The 22,000-nt window shown below is 42.2% G+C and overlaps 1 protein-coding gene across 22 annotated transcripts in view; it reads left to right on the top strand.

Moving 5' to 3' along the window:
* LOC109422898 (disintegrin and metalloproteinase domain-containing protein unc-71) overlaps positions 1-22,000 on the top strand; it is a 1,549,374-nt gene that overhangs the window by 798,527 nt on the left and 728,847 nt on the right. The window lies entirely within an intron of this gene.

The following is a 22,000-nucleotide window of genomic DNA, read 5'->3' on the forward strand; positions in this document are numbered from 1 at the left end:
CTTATCCCTGCAGATTTCGGCTTGCGACACGTAGCCTTTGCGGGATGCGTTGAGCTTCTGGTAGAACTTACGTGTTTCTTGTGAACGGCACAGCAGTTCCATTTCCTTGCACTCCGCTTCTTCCAGGCGGCGCTTTTTCTCATGGAAGATATGGATCTGCTGCTTCCGCTTCTGTCTGTATCGCTCCACATTCTGTTGGGTTCCATGTTGCAGCATTGCCGCCCGCGCTGCATCCTTCTCCTCCGGAACCGCTCCGCACTCCTCGTAGAACCAATCGTTTCGTCGACTCCGTTATACGTACCCGATAGTGCTCTCGGCTGCGTTGTTGATGGCTGCTTTGACTGTACTCCAGCAGTCTTCTAGAGGGGCCACATCGAGCACACACTCGTCCGGCAACGCTGCCTCGAGATTCTGCGCGTATGCGGCGGCGATATCTGGTTGCTTCAGTCGATCTAGATCGTACCGGGGCGGCCGCCGGTACTGCACATTGTTAATAACGGAGAGTTTTGGGCGCAGTTCAACCTAACCATCACCAGATAGTGTTCAGAGTCGATATTGGCGCCACGATAGGTCCTGACGTCGATAATGTCGGAGTCGAAGTGCCGTCCATTAATAAGATCGTGGTCGATTTGCGATTCCGTTTGTTGTGGTGATCTGCAGGTGTAACGATACGGGAGGCTGTGCTGGAAGAAGGTGCTACGAATGGCCATGCTCTTGGAGGCGGCGAAATCGATGAGGCGTAGGCCATTTTCGTTCGTCAGCTGGTGGACGCTGAACTTTCCAATCGTCGGACTAAATTCCTCCTCCTGGCCTACCTGAGCGTTTAGGTCCCCTATGATGATCTTGACGTCTTGGTTTGGGCAGCGGCCGTACTCGCGTTCGAGCTGCGCGTAAAATCCGTCTTTGTCATCATCAGTGCTTCCGGAGTGAGGGCTGTGCACGTTTATTTTGCTGATGTTGAAGAATCGGCCCTTGATCTTCAACCTGCACATTCTTTCGTTGATCGGCCACCAACCGATCACGCGCCTCTGCATGTCGCCCATCACTATGAAAGCTGCTCCCAGCTCACGTGTGTTGCTGCAACTCTGAATGGTATGATTACCTCTAAACGTTCACACCATAGATCCTGTCCAACACACCTCATGCAGCGCTACGATTCCGAACCCGCGGTCCTTCAGTATATCGGCGAGTATGCGGGTGCTCCCAATGAAGTTTAGAGATCTGCAGTTCCACGTACCGAGCTTCCAATCGCAAGTCCCTTTTCGTCGCTGTGGTCGTCGCCATTGGTATCGGTTCGCATTCTTCTCTTGTTGATTTTTCGGTGCTAGTCTTTCTTAAGGCTGGCTCGCAGGGTCTGACACCAACCCACTAACCCAGGAAGCTAGGCTTACCTTCCCGGAAGTTACGGGTTCTGCATTGGCATTTCCTCCAACTGCAGTGCTAAATAGCCTAGGCTCAAGCGCCTAGCCGGGGGTGGTGTTTTTAATGGCCGCCCAGGAGATAATATTTTACCTGAGCTTCCACCCCCACCGTTAACTCCATCCTACCGGCGAAACCTTCAGCATCGTCAGTCACTCGTGTCTGCACAGGTTTATACGGATCTACAAGAAACTGTTTTTATGGATCCTGCACTCCAAAAGCTCTCCTTCGTTCCGTTTACCCTGAGATCTGGATCTAGCATAGATCATGAGAGCACACCCCGGTGGCTGCCGTTGGTTTGGACCTGCATCCTTCGGGCTTGGGCTGGTTCTCCTCTGCAATGGTTCCGCGTTCAAAGGCGTGCACAACCAGTCGATCATGATAGTTCCAGAGGAGGTAATATGGGAACACCAACTTCGATGTTTTACGGAAGTTTACACTTGACCATCGATGCTTTGTTGAGACAAATTGTGCTACAAGCCAACCACCATCATCGCAACAGTAGAATTCTTCAATCGCCATTGTTAACGATGAGTACAGCTCTGACTGGAAGAAGCTCCATTTCCTAACAACTGTGAAGGACAGTGCAACGAGAAGTTCTAGAGAATCACTAGAGATCTGCAAATTGCAGCACCTCGAAAAATCAAGATTCCAAGTATAACAGATCTGTGATTTCCTGTGATATTCTCATCCAATCAGCAACTAAAAAACTTCCAAGCACTTCCAGATATCTCAAATTAACTTGTGGTCACAGACAAATGGCCTAAAAAACTCCAGATCTTCTCCGAGAACTAATACACAACTCCGACTAATTCTAGATCACAAAGTCAAGTTCCTGGTCCCAAACTACTCTTAGTTTAACATCCTGTAGATTTACTGCTTCTTCCAAAACTATGATTCTGCAACCAGCATCCATCGACAACGAGCTTAAGCAATAGATCGACGCCTTTGTAAATGCAGCTGACCATCCAAGACATCCACTAACATCGATACCTCTCATATCAATCCTACCGAGCAAATAGTTCGAGCATCGACCCAAAACTGAGCCAAAACAATGAAAAAAGAAGTAACACTTCAACAAATAAGTTGCAGAACTTTCGAGAATACCTATCTGAACTTAGGAAATTTTCAGTATATCCATTGGAATATTTTCCCATAGTTTCTCCAGAAATTCTTCTGAGTTGAACCAATGGTGAATTCAAAGAAGGAGCATTTTATACCAATCACGACCACATTCCCTTCGAATGGGGTGGGTTCATAAAAATAAATTCTCACCGTTCACCGGAAGTTCACTCAACCAACCAACCAACCTACCGACAGACGATCGACAGCGTATGAGTAGCTCCCATAATCGCTTCAAAAGGAAGAAAGGGGTGAGATTATTTGCACCACATTCATTCAGCTAAACGCGGACGTCGCGTCGTCGCCTTAGTACGTTGAATGCACCTCTTCTTGGTTGCGCTTAGCAAGGTGGTATAGATTTACTTCGTCGGATACAGCAGCAGCGATGACGGTAGGGCGAAATGGCTGAAACGTGCTGATCTTGCCGGAAACGGGTCGTAAATTATTTATGCTCGTTTGTTGTGTTGAGTTGTGTGAATTGTGAGCTGCCGCTGCTGTTAAAGGTTGATGTCGTATAGTGGAAGGCAGAGAGTGTTTGTGAAATTTTTTACCGAAATTAAGATGGATTAGATGGAGCATACAGGTGAGCATTGTGTTTGCTAACGCGTATCATTCTTTATATTTCACTTTTTTTATTTTTTTTATTTTCTTTTCATAAAAGGTAGTTGTGTTCATAAAGACTCCAATATTTACATGATAATAAGCATTTTTGGAAGATTGGTGATCACTCGGATGTTCTCACGGTCCTGACTATTGGTCGGTGTAGACAGATAAGCAACTTATCTCAGACCCATTTTCGTGAATTCAGCTGCCACGCCATCCTTGGCAGCTGCTTTATGGAGCTGATGTATGGCATCCTCAATATTCATTAGCGCGGTAATTGGTCCGTTCTCGTTTTTTTTCTGCACTGATCCCTTGTGGTTACGTTATCCATACTACTCAAGTGCTCGTCGAAATGCAACTTCCACCTTTCAATTACATCTTGTTATCCATAGTTTTTTTTATTCGTGAGTTCCCTTCAGCTTTGATAGAAATTCCATATAAAGGGATGCAGGTATTTTTTTAAATATTTACAATTGAAAGGCATCCTCTATTTGCTGGAGTCAGCATACTTTTTTATAGAAATTGTTCAATCCAAGGCGTATCCTAGTACGCAAACATTCTAGAAACGCAGCACATCCAACAACTGCTGCTCGAAAAAATGTTTTATCAAATTCAATCATCCCTTTTTCATCGCAAACTTGTAGGTACCTGGTCAGGAAAAAGAACAAAAAAAAACACGCTGATCGAACGCATTTTTATTGATTTTCCTGAAACCGCTTAATTTTGCAATCGGATGTTGAATAGCTTTTTTGAGTGCCATTGTCCCCGTGCCGCGCAGAGAATCGCTACCAATCAAACTTTCCGGCCGGTCCACTTCCACTATACATACCTTGGTTGGGGTAGAGTACTTGTGGCTGGTGGCAGAGCAACGGAAGGGGGATGGGATGGTCAAGTACGCTCTCCTGGATCAATATTGAACTCTCTAAAGTTGGGGCTCTCATCTGGTTTTGGATTTTGCTATCAATAAACGACAGATTAAGTACAAAAAAGCTGGAACGTTTCACTTTTTTAGAACGGCGGCGGCAGCTGTCGAACCGTTTGACGAATCAATATGGTGATTTTTTTTTGTTTTATGAAAGGGTATTCTAGCTGCTATGGAGGACGTTGAAAGTGCTGTTTAAATAAAATAAAAAATACGGAGAAGCCATAAGCTGTGCAATGTTTATTAAATTTCCAATTAATTTTACTGTAGCGATAAAAGCAGTTGTGATGTGTAGCTTCAATCTTCCAATCTCCATAGAAATTAATTATGGAGTTCTTCCAGGGAACAAAAAGTAGAGATTCAAGTGTTCCTATTAATTATTCTGCCGTGTTTTTAATAGATGTTTTGCTTTGTAATTTTTCCAGGAATTCATTTTGCTGCAGCTTTGAAAGTTTTTTTAAGGAATTTTTATATCCCTTGGATTTGCTCCAGGAATAATTTCGAAGTAGCTTCAGGGTTTTTTTTTTGTCTGGACCGCGTAGTAAGTTCTCATGGAAACATTCCAATTAAAAATTTTGTAGACAATATATTTGGGAGTTAAATCGGTAAATTCTTTGAAAATTGCTTTGTGAATTTCTTAACTAATGCTTTTGAAAATTGTTCGTTCATTTCTTTGGAATTTCTTCGGATATATATTCAAACATATTTTTGGATATTCCTTTGAAACTTCTTTGTTATTTTCTTTGGAAATTTCTATAATAATTCCTTTTGATAATGGTTGGGCGATTTCGTTGGGGATTCCTTCGGCAAGCTTGTTAATTTTTTATTTTTTTTTTACAATTTCTGCGATAGTTCTATTGTAATATGAATAGCAAATTCTTTGGAGATTTAAAAATTTCAATGGCAATTTTTCTGAATTTCCTTTAGTAATTTTAATGATGTTATCCTATTTATTTTTATTGCTTTCGAAAATTGCCCATGCAATTTCTTTATTATTGTTAAATTCGTAAACAATTTTTTGTAATTTATTTTTCTTAAATTTCTTTAGAAATTGCTCTGGCTATTTTATGGATATGGTGTTCTGCACTTTGTTTGAGAAGTGTTTCGGCAATTTGTTTGGAAAATCCTCCAGTAATCAGGACGCTTTTCGACAATCCTCTGGTATTTCCATAGGCCATTAACTAAGAAAATTCTCAGTCAATTATTTCAGGAATTCATTTCACAATTCCTTCAGTATATTCTTTAGGAATTTTTTCGGCTATTTTTTTGGAAATTCAAGGATTCTCAATGTATTTTGGCCAAACAATTTACAACTCGCAACTCTTCCCAAATCGCCGAAACAATTTGCAAGGAATTCTCTAAGGATTCCCAAAGGAAACCATGGAGAAATTCTAGTAAAATTTCCTGAAAAATTCCCGAAAGAAATGCCGAAAAAAACTGCATAATAATTTCGGCAAGTACATACTCATAAACAAATAATTGTGAGCATCCTCACAGAATATGCCGAAAAAATTTCGGAAGTAATTCCCGAATACCATGCCAGAGAAATTCTTAAAGGAATTGTTGGATGAATCGTCAAAGGAATTTTAAAACTAATTCCAAAAGGAATTGCTAAATGATTTTTAAGGGAGTAGTCACCGCATCAACATTTTTGGAAAAATAGGATTCTACTGCTTGGATCTCTATGGAAATTTCACACAGTATTCATAAGATCCCATACTTTAGGATGAGAGAATAAAAAAAATCATTTTATATATTACATATATTACCTCTCAATTTCTAAAGAATTTTCATTGGAATTGGTGAAATAATTCAAAGTCAGAATTCACAAAGAAATTTTAAAAGTCATGAATTCCACCTGGAATCCCACTCGGAATTCCACGGGGAATTTCTGCTTGAATTTCTCCAGAAATTCCTCCTGGAATTCCTCCAATAAATGCTAATGGAATTACTCGTGGATTTCCTGCTGGGTTTACTCCTGGATTTCTACCTGGAGTTCTCCAGTAGTTCCACCTGAAATTCCTTTTTGAATTCCTCCTAGAATTCCCCCTGAAATTCCTCCTGATATTTCTCGTGAAATTCCCCCTAGAATTCCTCTTGGAATTCCTCCTGAAATTGCTCCTGAAATTGCTTCTTAAAATTCCTACCAGAATTCCTACTGAAGTTCCTCCTGGAATTCCCAACGAAACTTACCTTGGAATTCCTGCTTTAATTCCTTTAGCAATTCTTCCTGGGATTGCTTCTGAAATTCCTTCTAGAATTCCTTCTGGAATTCCTCCTTAAATTTTTCCAGTCATTCTCAGAGAAATTTCTCCAGGAATTCCTAGAGATTTTTTTCATGAATTCCTAGTGAAAATCCTTGTGGCAGTCCTCCCAGAGTTCATGGTGGAATTTTCTCTGAAATTCTTTCTGCAATTCGAACCGAATTTCTTCAGAAATTCTTTTTGGAAATCTTCATGAAATTCTTTCTGGAATGCGGCCTGAAATTATTTAATGAATCTCTCATTGAACAACTTCTGGAATACCTCTTGAAATTCCTTTTGAAATTCTTTCTTGAATTTCTTCTCGAATTCCTCCTGGAATTCCTCTAAGATTTCTTTTTGAAATTCCTTCTGGAAAAGATTATCCAGGAACTCCTCCTGGAAGTCTCCTGTATTTCCTTCTGGAATTACTCCTGGATTTTTTTTTTGAGATTTCTCCAGGTATTCCTCCTGGAATTCCTCCTATAAGTCCTCCTGGAATTACTCCCGGAATTCCTCCTTGAATCCCACTCGGAATCCCACGTAGAATTCCTCCTTGAATTTCTCCTGACATTCCTCCAGAAATTCCTGCTGGGTTTCCTGCTGGAATTCTTTCTGGATTTCTCCTGTAATTCCACGTGGAATTCCTGCTGGAATTCCTGCTGAAATTTCACCTGGAATTACTTTTGGAATTCCTCCTGGAATTATTCTTGGAATTTCATTTGGTATTACTTTTAGAATTCCACCTGGCATTCCTTATAGAATTCCACATGACATTCCTCCCGGAATTCTACCTGTAATTCTTCCTGGAATTCAAGCTGGAATTCCTGGTGAAAATTCCCCTGGAATTCCTGCTTCAATTCCTTCAGGAATCCTCCTAAAATTTCTTCAGCAATTCCTCCTGTAATTCCTTCTGAAATTCTTCCTAGAAATCCTTCCAGGATGCCTCTTGGAATTCCTCCTGAAATTTCTCCAGTCATTCTCAGTGGAATTTCTCCTGGGATTCCTAGAGAATTTTTCCATGAATTCCTAGTGAAATTCTTTGTGACAGTACTCCCGGAGTTCCTTGTGGAACTTATTCTGAAATTCTTTCTGCAATTCGAACCGAATTCCTTCTGGAATTTCTTCAGAAATTCTTTTTGAAAATCTTCACGAAATTCTTTCTGGAAAGCGGCCTGAAATTATTAAATGAATCTCTCATTGAACAGCTTCTGGAAAACCTGAAATTCCCTTTGAAATTCTTTCTTGAGTTCCTTCTCGAATTCCTTCTGGAATTCGTCTAAGATTTGTTTTTGAAATTCCTTCTGGAAAAGATTATCCAGGATATCCTCCTGGGATTCTTCTTGATTTCCTTCTGGAATTCCTCCTGGAATTCCTTCTAGAATTCCTTCTGAGATTCCTCCTGGAATTCCTCCTGAAATTGCTCCAGGATTTCCTCCTGGAATTCCTCCAGGAATTCCTCCTAGAATTCCTCCAGGAATTCCTCCTGGAATTCCTCCAGGAATTCCTCCTGGAATTCCTCCAGGAATTCCTCCTGGAATTCCTCCAGGAATTCCTCCTAGAATTCCTCCAGGAATTCCTCCTGGAATTCCTCCAGGAATTCCTCCTGGAATTCCTCCAGGAATTCCTCCTGGAATTCCTCCAGGAATTCCTCCTGGAATTCCTCCAGGAATTCCTCCTGGAATTCCTCCAGGAATTCCTCCTGGAATTCCTCCAGGAATTCCTCCTGGAATTCCTCCAGGAATTCCTCCTGGAATTCCTCCAGGAATTCCTCCTGGAATTCCTCCTGGAATTCCTCCTGGAATTCCTCCAGGAATTCCTCCTGGAATTCCTCCAGGAATTCCTCCTGGAATTCCTCCAGGAATTCCTCCTGGAATTCCTCCAGGAATTCCTCCTGGAATTCCTCCAGGAATTCCTCCTGGAATTCCTCCAGGAATTCCTCCTGGAATTTCTCCAGGAATTCCTCCTGGAATTCCTCCTGGAATTAATCCAGGATTTCTTCCAGGAATTCCTCCAGGAATTCCTCCAGGAATTACTCCTGGAATTCCTCCAGGAAATCCTTCTGGAACTCCTCCAGGAAATCCTCCTGGAACTTCTACTGGAATTCCTCCTTAATTCATCAAGAAACTCCTCCAGGGATTCCTCGTGAAATTCCTCGTGGAATTTTTCCAAGATTTGCTTAAGAAACTTCCCCAGGAATTCCTCCAGGAGTTACTCCTGGACTTCCTGCAGAAATTTATCGTGGAATTTCTTCTGGAATTTTACCTTGAATTCCTCTTGGTAATTTTCTTTGAATTCTTCGTTGAGTTATTTGACACATAAATTGTTTACACGAAGTTTCGAAAAAAAAGCCTTCGATTACTTCTGGATTATTTATTTATCTAGTGAGTAGGGCCTTACATGCATGACAAAGGTGTGCTCAAAATAGTGTGACAAAACGTGTTTGTCCAAACATCAAATTAACTAAAAAAAGAAATTGGTATATCGACTATATAAACCGGGCACAATTAGTCAGGTGAAGCGATAGCAATTAAATGCAATGCTGTCATTTTTTCAAATTTTTAATGCGGATGTATCCTCCTGGAATTCCTCCAGATTTTTTCAAATTTTTAATGCGGATGTATCCTCCTGGAATTCCTCCAGGAATTCCTTCTGGAATTCCTCCAGGAATTCCTTCTGGAATTCCTCCAGGAATTCCTTCTGGAATTCCTCCAGGAATTCCTTCTGGAATTCCTCCAGGAATTCCTTCTGGAATTCCTCCAGGAATTCCTCCTGGAATTTCTCCAGGAATTCCTCCTGGAATTTCTCCAGGAATTCCTCCTGGAATTTCTCCAGGAATTCCTCCAGGAATTTCTCCAGGAATTCCTCCTGGAATTTCTCCAGGAATTCCTCCTGGAATTTCTCCAGGAATTCCTCCTGGAATTTCTCCAGGAATTCCTCCTGGAATTTCGCCAGGAATTCCTCCTAGAATTTCTCCAGGAATTCCTCCTGGAATTTCTCCAGGAATTCCTCCTGGAATTTCTCCAGGAATTCCTCCTGGAATTTCTCCAGGAATTCCTCCTGGAATTCCTCCAGGAATTCCTCCTGGAATTCCTCCAGGAATTCCTCCTGGAATTCCTCCAGGAATTCCTCCTTCAATTCCTCCAGGAATTCCTCCTAGAATTCCTCCAGGAATTCCTCCTGGAATTCCTCCAGGAATTCCTCCTGGAATTCCTCCAGGAATTTCTCCTGGAATTCCTCCAGGCATTCCTCCTGGAAATTCCTCCTGGAATTCCTCCTGGAATTCCTCCTGGAAATTCCTCCTGGAATTCCTCCTGGAAATTCCTCCTGGAATTCCTCCTGGAAATTCCTCCAGGAATTCCTTCTGGAATTCCTCCAGGCATTCCTCCTGGAATTCCTCCAGGCATTCCTCCTGGAATTCCTCCAGGCATTCCTCCTGGAATTCCTCCAGGCATTCCTCCTGGAATTCCTCCAGGCATTCCTCCTGGAATTCCTCCAGGCATTCCTCCTGGAAATTCCTCCTGGAATTCCTCCTGGAATTCCTCCTGGAAATTCCTCCTGGAATTCCTCCTGGAATTCCTCCTGGAATTCCTCCTGGAATTCCTCCTGGAATTCCTCCTGGAATTCCTCCTGGAATTCCTCCTGGAATTCCTCCTGGAATTCCTCCTGGAATTCCTCCTGGAATTCCTCCTGGAATTCCTCCTGGAATTCCTCCTGGAATTCCTCCTGGAATTCCTCCTGGAATTCCTCCTGGAATTCCTCCTGGAATTCCTCCTGGAATTCCTCCTGGAATTCCTCCTGGAATTCCTCCTGGAATTCCTCCTGGAATTCCTCCTGGAATTCCTCCTGGAATTCCTCCTGGAATTCCTCCTGGAATTCCTCCTGGAATTCCTCCTGGAATTCTTCCTGGAATTCCTCCTGGAATTCCTCCTGGAATTCCTCCTGGAATTCCTCCTGGAATTCCTCCTGGAATTCCTCCTGGAATTCCTCCTGGAATTCCTCCTGGAATTCCTCCTGGAATTCCTCCTGGAATTCCTCCTGGAATTCCTCCTGGAATTCCTCCTGGAATTCCTCCTGGAATTCCTCCTGGAATTCCTCCTGGAATTCCTCCTGGAATTCCTCCTGGAATTCCTCCTGGAATTCCTCCTGGAATTCCTCCTGGAATTCCTCCTGGAATTCCTCCTGGAATTCCTCCTGGAATTCCTCCTGGAATTCCTCCTGGAATTCCTCCTGGAATTCCTCCTGGAATTCCTCCAGGCATTCCTCCTGGAATTTCTCCAGGCATTCCTCCTGGAATTCCTCCAGGAATTCCTCCTGGAATTCCTCCAGGAATTCCTCCTGGAATTCCTCCAGGAATTCCTCCTGGAATTCCTCCTGGAATTCCTCCTGGAATTCCTCCTGGAATTCCTCCAGGAATTCCTCCTGGAATTCCTCCAGGAATTCCTCCTGGAATTCCTCCAGGAATTCCTCCTGGAATTCCTCCAGGAATTCCTCCTGGAATTCCTCCTGGAATTCCTCCTGGAATTCCTCCTGGAATTCCTCGTAAAATTCCTCCTGGAATTCCTCGTAAAATTCCTCCAGGAATTCCTCGTGGAATTCCTCCAGGAATTCCTCGTGGAATTCCTCCAGGAATTCCTCGTGGAATTCCTCCAGGAATTCCTCGTGGAATTCCTCCAGGAATTCCTCGTGGAATTCCTCCAGGAATTCCTCCTGGAATTCCTCCAGGAATTCCTCCTGGAATTCCTCCAGGAATTCCTCCTGGAATTCCTCCAGGAGTTCCTCCTGGAATTCCTCCAGGAGTTCCTCCTGGAATTCCTCCAGGAGTTCCTCCTGGAATTCCTCCAGGAGTTCCTCCTGGAATTCCTCCAGGAGTTCCTCCAGGAATTCCTCCAGGAGTTCCTCCTGGAATTCCTAAAGGAGTTCCTCCTGGAATTCCTCCAGGAGTTCCTTCTGGAATTCCTCCAGGAGTTCCTCCTGGAATTCCTCCAGGAGTTCCTCCTGGAATTCCTCCAGGAGTTCCTCCTGGAATTCCTCCAGGAGTTCCTCCTGGAATTCCTCCAGGAGTTCCTCCTGGAATTCCTCCAGGAGTTCCTCCTGGAATTCCTCCAGGAGTTCCTCCTGGAATTCCTCCAGGAATTCCTCCTGGAATTCCTCCAGGAATTCCTCCTGGAATTCCTCCAGGAATTCCTCCTGGAATTCCTCCAGGAATTCCTCCTGGAATTCCTCCAGGAATTCCTCCTGGAATTCCTCCAGGAATTCCTCCTGGAATTCCTCCAGGAATTCCTCCTGGAATTCCTCCAGCAATTCCTCCTGGAATTCCTCCAGCAATTCCTCCTGGAATTCCTCCAGGAATTCCTCCTGGAATTCCTCCAGGAATTCCTCCTGGAATTCCTCCAGGAATTCCTCCTGGAATTCCTCCAGGAATTCCTCCTGGAATTCCTCCAGGAATTCCTCCTGGAATTCCTCCAGGAATTCCTCCTGGAATTCCTCCAGGAATTCCTCCTGGAATTCCTCCAGGAATTCCTCCTGGAATTCCTCCAGGAATTCCTCCTGGGATTCCTCCAGGAATTCCTCCTGGAATTCCTCCAGGAATTCCTCCAGGAATTCCTCCTGGAATTCCTCCAGGAATTCCTCCTGGAATTCCTCCAGGAATTCCTCCTGGAATTTTTTCCAGGAATTCCTCCTGGAATTCCTCCAGGAATTCCTCCTGGAATTCCTCCAGGAATTCCTCCTGGAATTCCTCCAGGAATTCCTCCTGGGATTCCTCCAGGAATTCCTCCTGGAATTCCTCCAGGAATTCCTCCTGGAATTCCTCCAGGAATTCCTCCTGGAATTCCTCCAGGAATTCCTCCTGGAATTCCTCCAGGAGTTCCTCCTGGAATTCCTCCAGGAATTCCTCCTGGAATTCCTCCAGGAATTCCTCCTGGAATTCCTCCTGGAATTCCTCCAGGAATTCCTCCTGGAATTCCTCCTGGAATTCCTCCTGGAATTCCTCCTGGAATTCCTCCTGGAATTCCTCCTGGAATTCCTCCTGGAATTCCTCCTGGAATTCCTCCTGGAATTCCTCCTGGAATTCCTCCTGGAATTCCTCCTGGAATTCCTCCTGGAATTCCTCCTGGAATTCCTCCTGGAATTCCTCCTGGAATTCCTCCTGGAATTCCTCCTGGAATTCCTCCTGGAATTCCTCCTGGAATTCCTCCTGGAATTCCTCCTGGAATTCCTTCTGGAATTCCTCCTGGAATTCCTCCTGGAATTCCTCCTGGAATTCCTCCTGGAATTCCTCCTGGAATTCCTCCTGGAATTCCTCCTGGAATTCCTCCTGGAATTCCTCCTGGAATTCCTCCTGGAATTCCTCCTGGAATTCCTCCTGGAATTCCTCCTGGAATTCCTCCTGGAATTCCTCCTGGAATTCCTCCTGGAATTCCTCCTGGAATTCCTCCTGGAATTCCTCCTGGAATTCCTCCTGGAATTCCTCCTGGAATTCCTCCAGGAATTCCTCCTGGAACTCCTCCTGGAGTTCCTCCTGGAATTCCTCCTGGAATTCCTCCTGGAATTCCTCCTGGAATTCCTCCTGGAATTCCTCCAGGAATTCCTCCTGGAATTCCTCCAGGAAATCCTCCTGGAATTCCTCCAGGGAATCTTCCTGGAACTCCTCCTGGAATTTCTCCTAAATTTATCAAGAAACTCCTCCAGGAATTCCTCCTGAAATTTCTCCTTAATTCATCAAGAAGCTCTTCCAGGAATTCCTCGTGAAACTTCTCCTGAAATTCTTCCAAAATTAGCTTAAGAAACTTCCCCAGGAATTCCTCCAGGAGTTACTCCTGGACTTCCTGCAGAAATTAATCGTGGAATTTCTTCTGGAATTTCACCTTGAATTCCTCTTGGAATTTTTCTTTGAATTTTTCATTGAGTTATTTGACATATAAATTGTTTACACGAAGTTTCGAAAAACAAGCTATCGATTACTTCTGGATTATTTATTTATCTAATAAGTAGGGTCTTACATGCATGACAATGGTGTACTCAAAATAGTGTGACAAAACGTGTTTGTCCAAACATCAAATTAACTGAAAAAAGAAATTGGTATATCGACTGTATTACCCGGGCACAATTAGTCAGGTGAAGCGATAGCAATTAAATGCAATGCTGTCATTTTTTTTAATGTTGAATGCGGATGTATCGTCACGTAAACAGTTCCAAACCAGCAAATATCCCCGGGGGTCACATCAGCAAATAATTGAAACTCATAACAATGAAATAATGCTCACAGAAGTCGTTGGTTGATCGCTGCCACGAAACAAAAAAACAACCCTACATTAGAGCCATCCGTTTCCAATCAGGCATTTTTGCGCACCACAATGCACCACCACCATCAATGCCAGCGAAATAAATTGAAACCCATTCCGGGAAAGGCTTTCGTCAGCTCAGCATGGTGGCACCCACGGCCACGACTACAAAAAAGGATACAAAAAAGCACAGCACACATAATTTGTTGGCTTTCGGCGTACCGCTTTTTTGTGCTCCCGCCTGGCCTGGTGCATTAGTGCGTCAGTTGTTGGCGGGTGTGATTGCTATTTGCATTTATTTATTGTGTTGCATTGCAAATGAGCAGCAGCATATCACCCCACACGGATCCTTTCCGAAGCCGGTTGCTTCACCTTTTTGGTACGGGATTGCGATAATTCAGATTTCACACGTTATTAAAACTAATCAATCCAGTCCAGTTCTGTATTTTTGCTGCTTCGGTTGATGATACTGCAGCTGTTGTGATTGTAGGACAAAGTTGAGGTATTAAGTTAAAGCGTTTTGCTGGACGCTCCAAAGCTTGTCTGTCTTCAATTTGTCCTTAATCTGATTGCCATTGCAATGTGTCAACATTCTCTCCATTCAACGAATGACGAATGGCAGCTAACTCTTTTTCGATCATTGTGCTAGATAACGGCGCAATATTTCTCATCACACTATTAACAAGTTCATAAAATTTGTGCATGGCATTCTGTTCCATACTGCTTGGCTCCTAATTTTCTTCTTTTTTTGTTTCCTAACAATAACACTAATTCTCGTCACTAGAACCAGAACATTCACTTCTCAGTATTATTGAAAAACATTGCATAAACTTCATCATCAATGGAGAAAAGACCTTTCAACATGTTGTTCTTACTTTTCATGGGAAGAAACAATCTTCAAGTGTCTGACCGGAAACTCAAAACATATCCCGCCCATCTCTCGGAGAACCGTAGACACATTTCACGTTTTATCACCGTATTCCATTATCATTTTCCATAAATCATGAAGCGTTCCTTCCCATGAATGTTTCCATTTTTGAGACCATCTTACCTCTCCTCCTCCCCCCCTACATCACGTGTGACCGACCATCTTGCACTCGTACCGTTTCCGGAAAACAATTTCTCCGGGCCAAGATAATGGCGATGATCATCATCTCGATTTTCTTACCGGTAGGTACCTATGCAGACAGGACATACCGATGCGATGCGATGAGATGGTGGACCATCTGCGACCCCTCGCTTTCTTGGGTTCTCGCTGGAAAGCGCGAACAATAATAATCATAATCATAAATAAGACAACGAAGGGACGATGACGGGCGTCGGATGAGAACCCCACAATTGTTGTTGGTAAAGTTGAATCCCGACGCGTTACGTCGGGCTGGCGGCGGCGGCGACGACAACGGTTACAACGATAACGACCGGATGTTCATTCTCGTTGTTCCCAGAAACGGAACAAGTCAAACGGTACGCACGCAGTGTGTATGGTGTGCTTATGGAGGGAGAGATGAACCGTTGGCCATTTTGGGGTCGAATCAACTCCGTAGTACACATACGCACGTATGTAGAAACAAATTCACGTTTCGTCGAAAGCGACAAACTAATGCTTGATGCTTTGATTTCTGCTGCTTGTATTTTGATCATTGAATCCACCAGGAGTATTTGGAGCAATTTTTGAAGGTGTTCATGAAAGAATCCAAGATGAAACCTAGGAAAAATTCCTGAAAGAATAGTTGAAATAGTTGGAGAAATCCTAGGAAGAAAGGCTGGAAGAATCCCAGGAAAATTTCTTGGAGCAAACCCAAGAAGATTCCTGAAAGAATTTTAGTGGAATTCCTGAAGGAAACTCAGAGTATTTTTTGGAGTAATTCCTTGAGGAATTCCAGGAAGAATTCGAAGAAGAATTCCAAGAGGAATTCCAGAAGTAATTCCCGAGGGAACTCCTGGAGGGATTCCAGGTGAAATTCCTGGGAAAATTCCACGATTAATTCCTGGAGGAATTCCTGGAGAAGTTTCTTAAAAAATTCTTGGAGGAATTCTAGGAGGGCAGACAATTAAACGTTCCATAATAAATACAAAATTTCCCATAAATAATTCGAAAAGTCCCAGTGAAGAAACAGGGGTGTAAGCAGTAATAAATAACAAAAGTTCCATAAACAAATAGAAAAATGCATAAATAAATCAAAAGTTTCCATAAATAATTGATTTTTGAGTAATTAAAAACGTCAAAAATGCAATGAATAAATCAATTGTTGCAATAAAAAAAGCCAATTTTCCCACCAAATAACTTCGAATTTTCCATAAATAAATCCGATTTTTCCATAATAAATTAGAAAATTCACAATAAAAAAATATCGAAAAAGCAATAAAAAATTCAAAAAATGCAATAAAAAATGACGAAATTACCCATGAAAAACAAATGCAGAAAGTATGAGACAGTGAAATGCTGAATCGCACTTATATGATTGAATCGACTGAAAAGCTTGCGTAACTATGATTGCAATTTACCAAGCAATTGCTTGCTGTCCGAACTCGCTATCGCTCGTCGGACCTAAAAAAAGGGATAACATCTATGTTTGCATTATACCGGGCAAATTCTTGAATCTGTGGTTTGCCTAGAACCGAATCGGTGCATCGGATATCGGAAACTTCGGCGGCCTTCTGCCGCCTCAGTTCCTCAATCCTCTATGCGGCTTCGCCGCATGGTCTATGTAATTTTTGGCTCAAAATGCATTTACGTTTATTGCTCGTTTTTTTGACATTTATTGATAATTTATTTTTTTGTTATTGCACTTTTTGAATTATTTATTGCTTTTTAGATATTTTTTTATTGTGAATTTCCCAATTTATTATGGAAAAATCGGATTTATTTATGGAAAATTCGAAGTTTTTTGGTGGGAAAATTGGCTTTTTTTATTGCAACAGTTGAATTATTCATTGCATTTTTGGCGTTTTTAATTGCTCAAAAATCAATTATTTATGGAAACTTTTGATTTATTTATGCACTTTTCTATTTGTTTATGGAACTTTTGTTATTTATTACTGCTTACACCCCTGTTTCTTCACTGGGACTTTTGGAATTATTTATGACGAATGATCACTTTCTTATGAGTCGTTTATATTTTAGCCTTCTAGGAGGGATTCAAGGAGGAAATCCTGAAAAAAAAATAGGAGGAATTTCTGCAGGAATTCCAGGAGTAGCTCCTGGAGGAATTCCTTGACAAGTTTCTTAAGGAGTTCTTGGAGGAATTTCAGGAGGAATTCTTGGAGAAATTTCAGGAGGAACTCCTCAAGAAATTCCAGGAGGAATTCTTGCAGGAATTCCAAGAGTAACTCTTGGAGGAATTCCTGGGGAAATTCCTGGGGAAATTCCACGAAGAATTCCACGAAGAATTCCTGGATGAATTTCTTGATGAATTCTTGGAGGAATCCTGGAAGGAATTCCTTGATCAATTTCTGAATTTCTTTGCATTTTCTGAAGGAATTCCTGTAGAATTCATTGAAGAATTTCTGTGTAATTCCTGGAGGAATTCCATAGAAATTCCTGCGAAATTCTTGGAGGAATACCTCCAGATAAATTCCTAGGGAATTCCTACATAAATTTCAGAAGGTCCAGCTATTCTTTTATAAAGGGTTCCATATATTTCTTTAGACAATCTTCCAATGTTTTCTTTCTAGAAGTTTTCTAGAGATTTTAAATAAAATGAAGAAGACAATTTTTCCAAAAACTCTTACAAAAAATCTTTCGTGTGTTGCTTCCAAAAGTTCTGCATGGGTATCTTAAGATAACCTTCTAGAAACTGCTTTTAGATAATTCCTTTAAACATTTCTTTGGGGATTTATAACTAAAACTTTGCATGTGTTGTTTGCGAAATGTCTCTATCTTTTAGAGCATAATTTCCCAAATTGTGAGTCGTGGCGCCAAGGAAAGTCGCCGGCCTTCATCTATGGAGACGACAGTCGAAACAAACATCAAATGAGATAATTTCTGTGATGGTCAAAGGGGGTCGCGCACCTGAAATGTTCTAGAGGCTCCTCCAGTATTCCTCTATTTAACAATCTATGGAATTCCTCAACATTTTCACAATGGATTCTTTACGAAATTCCTTCGGGGATTCTCTCGACAAATCTTCCACATTTTTTTTCAAAAATTTTTCTAGCAATTCCTTCAGAAAATCGTAATTTCTTCAAAGAGTTTCTTCAAAGTTTTCTTCACAATTTCTACAAAGATTCAGATATGTTTTTTCACTAATTTCTCGAAGGTATTTTAAAGCCTTCAATGCATTCCATCAGAAATTTTCCAAGGATTCGTTTAGTGGGAGTTGCTTCTAAAGTTTGCATTCTCATAAATTCCTCCGATATTCCTCCAAGGACATTTTTGAGAATATCTGCTCCGGAATTTATATTAAAATTTGCTCAGAAAGATATCCTACAGGTTTCTGAAATAATTCTAATAGAATTTTTCAGGAGATTTTCTAGGGATATATGCAAATGTTTATTCGGCGCAGTATCATAACGTCCGAGGCCATAATGTCCCAGGACTTTATGGCGCATTTTTACGGGGCATAACGTCCCAACATGTGGATATGTCACGAAGTCCAAGGGAAGAAGGCACATAGGATATTACGACGCATCCAAACTTTCGGATGTTAGGGTATCGCGCTACTTGGGCGGTGGTTTTCTTCGTCTGTTATTTTCTTCTGTTTTCCACTGTAACTCGGTCAATTTTGAACCGATTGACTTGAAATTTTGTACACGGGTAGATACTATACCTATCTCACCACATTCCAAGAGTTGTGTCAATTGGTTCAAGATTGACTGAGTTATAGTGGAAAACAGACGAATATAGAAGCCACCGCTCAAGTAGCGCGATTCCCTATTTCGCAAAAAAACGCGACTTAACGACCGGGACAGTATGGCCTCGGACGTTGTGATGCGGTCCCGTTTATTCAGGTATCAGACCATTCGGCCGAAAGTCATTAGGCCGAATGGTCATTAGGTCGAATGGTCACTAGGCCGAATGGTCATTGGGTCTTCTTCTTGCCGTTACGTCCCCACTGAGACAAAGCCTGCTTTTCAGCTTAGTGTTCTATGTTCCACAGTTATTAACTGAGAGCTTCCTCTGCAAATGACCATTTTGCATGTGTGTATCGTGTGACAGGTACGAAGATACTTTATTGATGCTGAATCTACTGATATTTCACCCATGAATTTTTCCTTCTTTTAAATATAGGCTGTTCTTTCTAGTATCATTGCAAAAATAGTTTTTGGCGCTGAAACTGCTGATATTCAATTCATAATTTTTTTCCTTCTTTAAAACATAGGCTATTCTTTCTAGTTTCATTGTTAACCTTCGCGTACCCAACGTCTATTTCGGATGATTTTCGAATCTTGAATCAGCTATGAAAAAGGCATTTCCGAACCGATTTTTTTGAAGTCAATTGCATTCGCTCCAAGTTTGTCCAAATTGTCAAGGACTACCATACGGAACCGGTTCACCCATCCGTTCCGGAGTTATTCCAGATTCCGTTGGGGTCATGACCGGCCGGAAAATGACACATTAATGCATTTGACTCTGAATCTATAGTTATTTTGTAAATTTGCACATATTATACGCCAGGAATACAGATATTATATAACTGCAAGGAACCATTGACTTGAAATGACACAATCAAGCAGTCTCATGAACCGGATATGTCCTGGGTGCCCCCAGGGATGTGGCCAAAGTGGCCATTCTAGCAACATTGTCAGAATCATTTATGCGGCACCTCGAACTTCATGATTTGTCGAAACATGAAGGAAAATAGCTCTTCTAGGCCCTTATGGTCACGGGACCGGTCTGGCCATACCCGGAATGTTCCGGATGCCCTCAGGGAAGTGGTCATTTCTCAAACATAGTCAAAATCAATCGTGCGGCACCTCAAACTTCATGATTTGTCGAAACGTGAAAGAAAATAGTCCTTCTAAGCTCTTATGACCCTTCGGGAACGACCTGGCCATACCCGGAATGTTCCGGGTGCCCCCTGGGATGTGACAAAAGTGGCCATTTCCACAATGTTATCGAAATCAACTTTGCGACACCTCTAACTTCATGATTTGTTGAAACCTAAAGGAAAATAGCCCTTCTATGCCCTTATGGCCACTTGGGACCGGTCTGGCCATACCCGGAATGTTCCGGATGCCCTCAGGGAAGTGGTCATTTCTCAAACATAGTCAAGATCAGCCGTGTGACACCTCAAACTTCATGATTTGTCGAAACATGAAGGAAAATAGTCCTTCTAAGCTCTTATGACCCTTCGAGAACGACCTGGCCATACCCGGAATATTCTGGATGTCCCCAGGAGAGTGACCGAATTGGCCATTTCCACAACGTTGGTCAAATCAATCGTGCGGTACCTCAAACTTCATGATTTGTCAAAACGTGAAGGAAAATAGTCCTTCTAAGCTCTTATGACCCTTCGGGAACGACCTGGCCATACCCGGAATGTTCCGGGTGCCCAGGGATGTGAAAAAACAATGACCATTTCCACAACGTTGTCAAAATCAACCGTGCGACATCTCTTACTTCATGATTTGTTGAAACATAAATGAAAATAGTCCTTCTAGGCCCTTATGACCACTTGGGATCGGTCTGACCATACCCGGAATGTTCCGGATGCCCTCAGGGAAGTGGTCATTTCTCAAACATAGTCGAAATCAGCCGTGTGACACTTCAAACTTCATGATTTGTCGAAACATGAAGGATAACAGTCCCTTTAGGTTCCCATGACCCCTTAGAGTGGTTTTGGCCAGACCCGAAATATTCCGGATGCCCCATGGAAAGTGGTCAAAATGGTCATTTCCACAAAGTTGATCAAAGCAACCGTGCGACACCTCATACTTAATGATTTGTCGAAACATGAAGGAAAATAGCTATTCTAGGTTCCCAAGGTCCCTTGGAAACAACCTCGCCACACTGGATATGTCCCAGATGTCCCCCGGAAGGTTGTGGAAACCAATAGTGTGATACCTCGAACTTTACGATTTGTCAAAACATAAAAAAACGTAGTGAGTCTTGATCCCTTGATTGTTAGAAATGTCCTGTATGCCCCGTGAGGAAATGGTCGAGGATAACATTACCTTAGGTATTAGGGCCTGTCCATAAATTCCATAGACTTGGAGGGGGGGCGTGGTGGGTCTGGTCAAAGTCTGCAGTCTATACAAATTTCGAAAAATTTGTATGGACGAAAGTCTACGATGGGGGAGGGGGATTTGAGATTTCCAAAATTGAGTCTACGTAGTTTATGGACAGCGCCTTACCACAACGTGTCGAAATCAATCTTGCGACATCTCAAAGTACATGATGCTATGAGAATAATCATCCTGAAGACCTTAGACTATTTGACGCTTATACTATTGACGCTAATGCCGAATGTGGTTCTGGTTTGTAATAAGTTGAAAGGTGGTGCGCATGCAAACGCAGAATCGAATGCATACTTTCTGTTCACAGTAGCCAACCCTAATTACTACCTCAACGATAAAACCAGAAAACGTAAATTTCTGGACTGGCTTGAAACGTAAATTTCTGGACTGGAGTTGATCCTTGATCATGCAAAACAACGATAAAAACCTTTCGGTTTGTCAAGCAATGTAATCGATAACATTTCCGCTTATCTGAAAAGTTATGAGGAAATGTATGGTAACTATCTTCCGTTGACAAAGACTTGTGTTCGTGTAACGATAATTTGTCCAATTGTTATATAGCGCATTTAGTTCATCACTGGACTATCGCACCATTTTTTTCAAGTGTGAAAACGCAAATAAAAGTACACGATTGCAACAAATCAACTCGGTGTCTTCAGCGCACTTATTCAGCATTGATCGTAGAAATAGTGCGCCGAAGACATCAAATTGATTATCAATTTTTGTTTATGTTTACTCATAAAGACTGAGTACGCAGTCCAGTGGTGAACTGAATGCGGTATAAGTGTTCAAACATTGCATGCAAAACCCATTCTTATACTACTAAGGGGCTGTCCATTAATTACGTAAGGGAACTTTTGCGATTTTTCGACACCCCCTCCCCCCCTTGTAAGATTTTTTGCATGGAAAGCCATATATTTTTGTATGGCGCGTAAGTTTTATCAAATCCCCCCTCCCCCTATAAACCCTTACGTAATTAATGGACAGCCCCTAATTTGATATTGTGCTAACTTGATAAGGGTTTACAGGAGAGGGTTTCGCATCCTGATTTCAGATTCGTATCCGTTCGAAATAAAAAAGGTTTTTTACTGATGCCGATCTAAGGATGTGAAAATTCATACTTAATGTTCCTCATGTCTCAAGGCAATATGTAGAGAACATGGTACAAGCGGAATTATGCAAAAATTTTGTTGCAAATGCTGGGCTAGCGAAGAAAAATGAATGTTGCA

This window comes from Aedes albopictus, chromosome 1 (assembly GCF_035046485.1).
Source record: "Aedes albopictus strain Foshan chromosome 1, AalbF5, whole genome shotgun sequence".
NCBI lineage: Eukaryota > Metazoa > Arthropoda > Insecta > Diptera > Culicidae > Aedes > Aedes albopictus.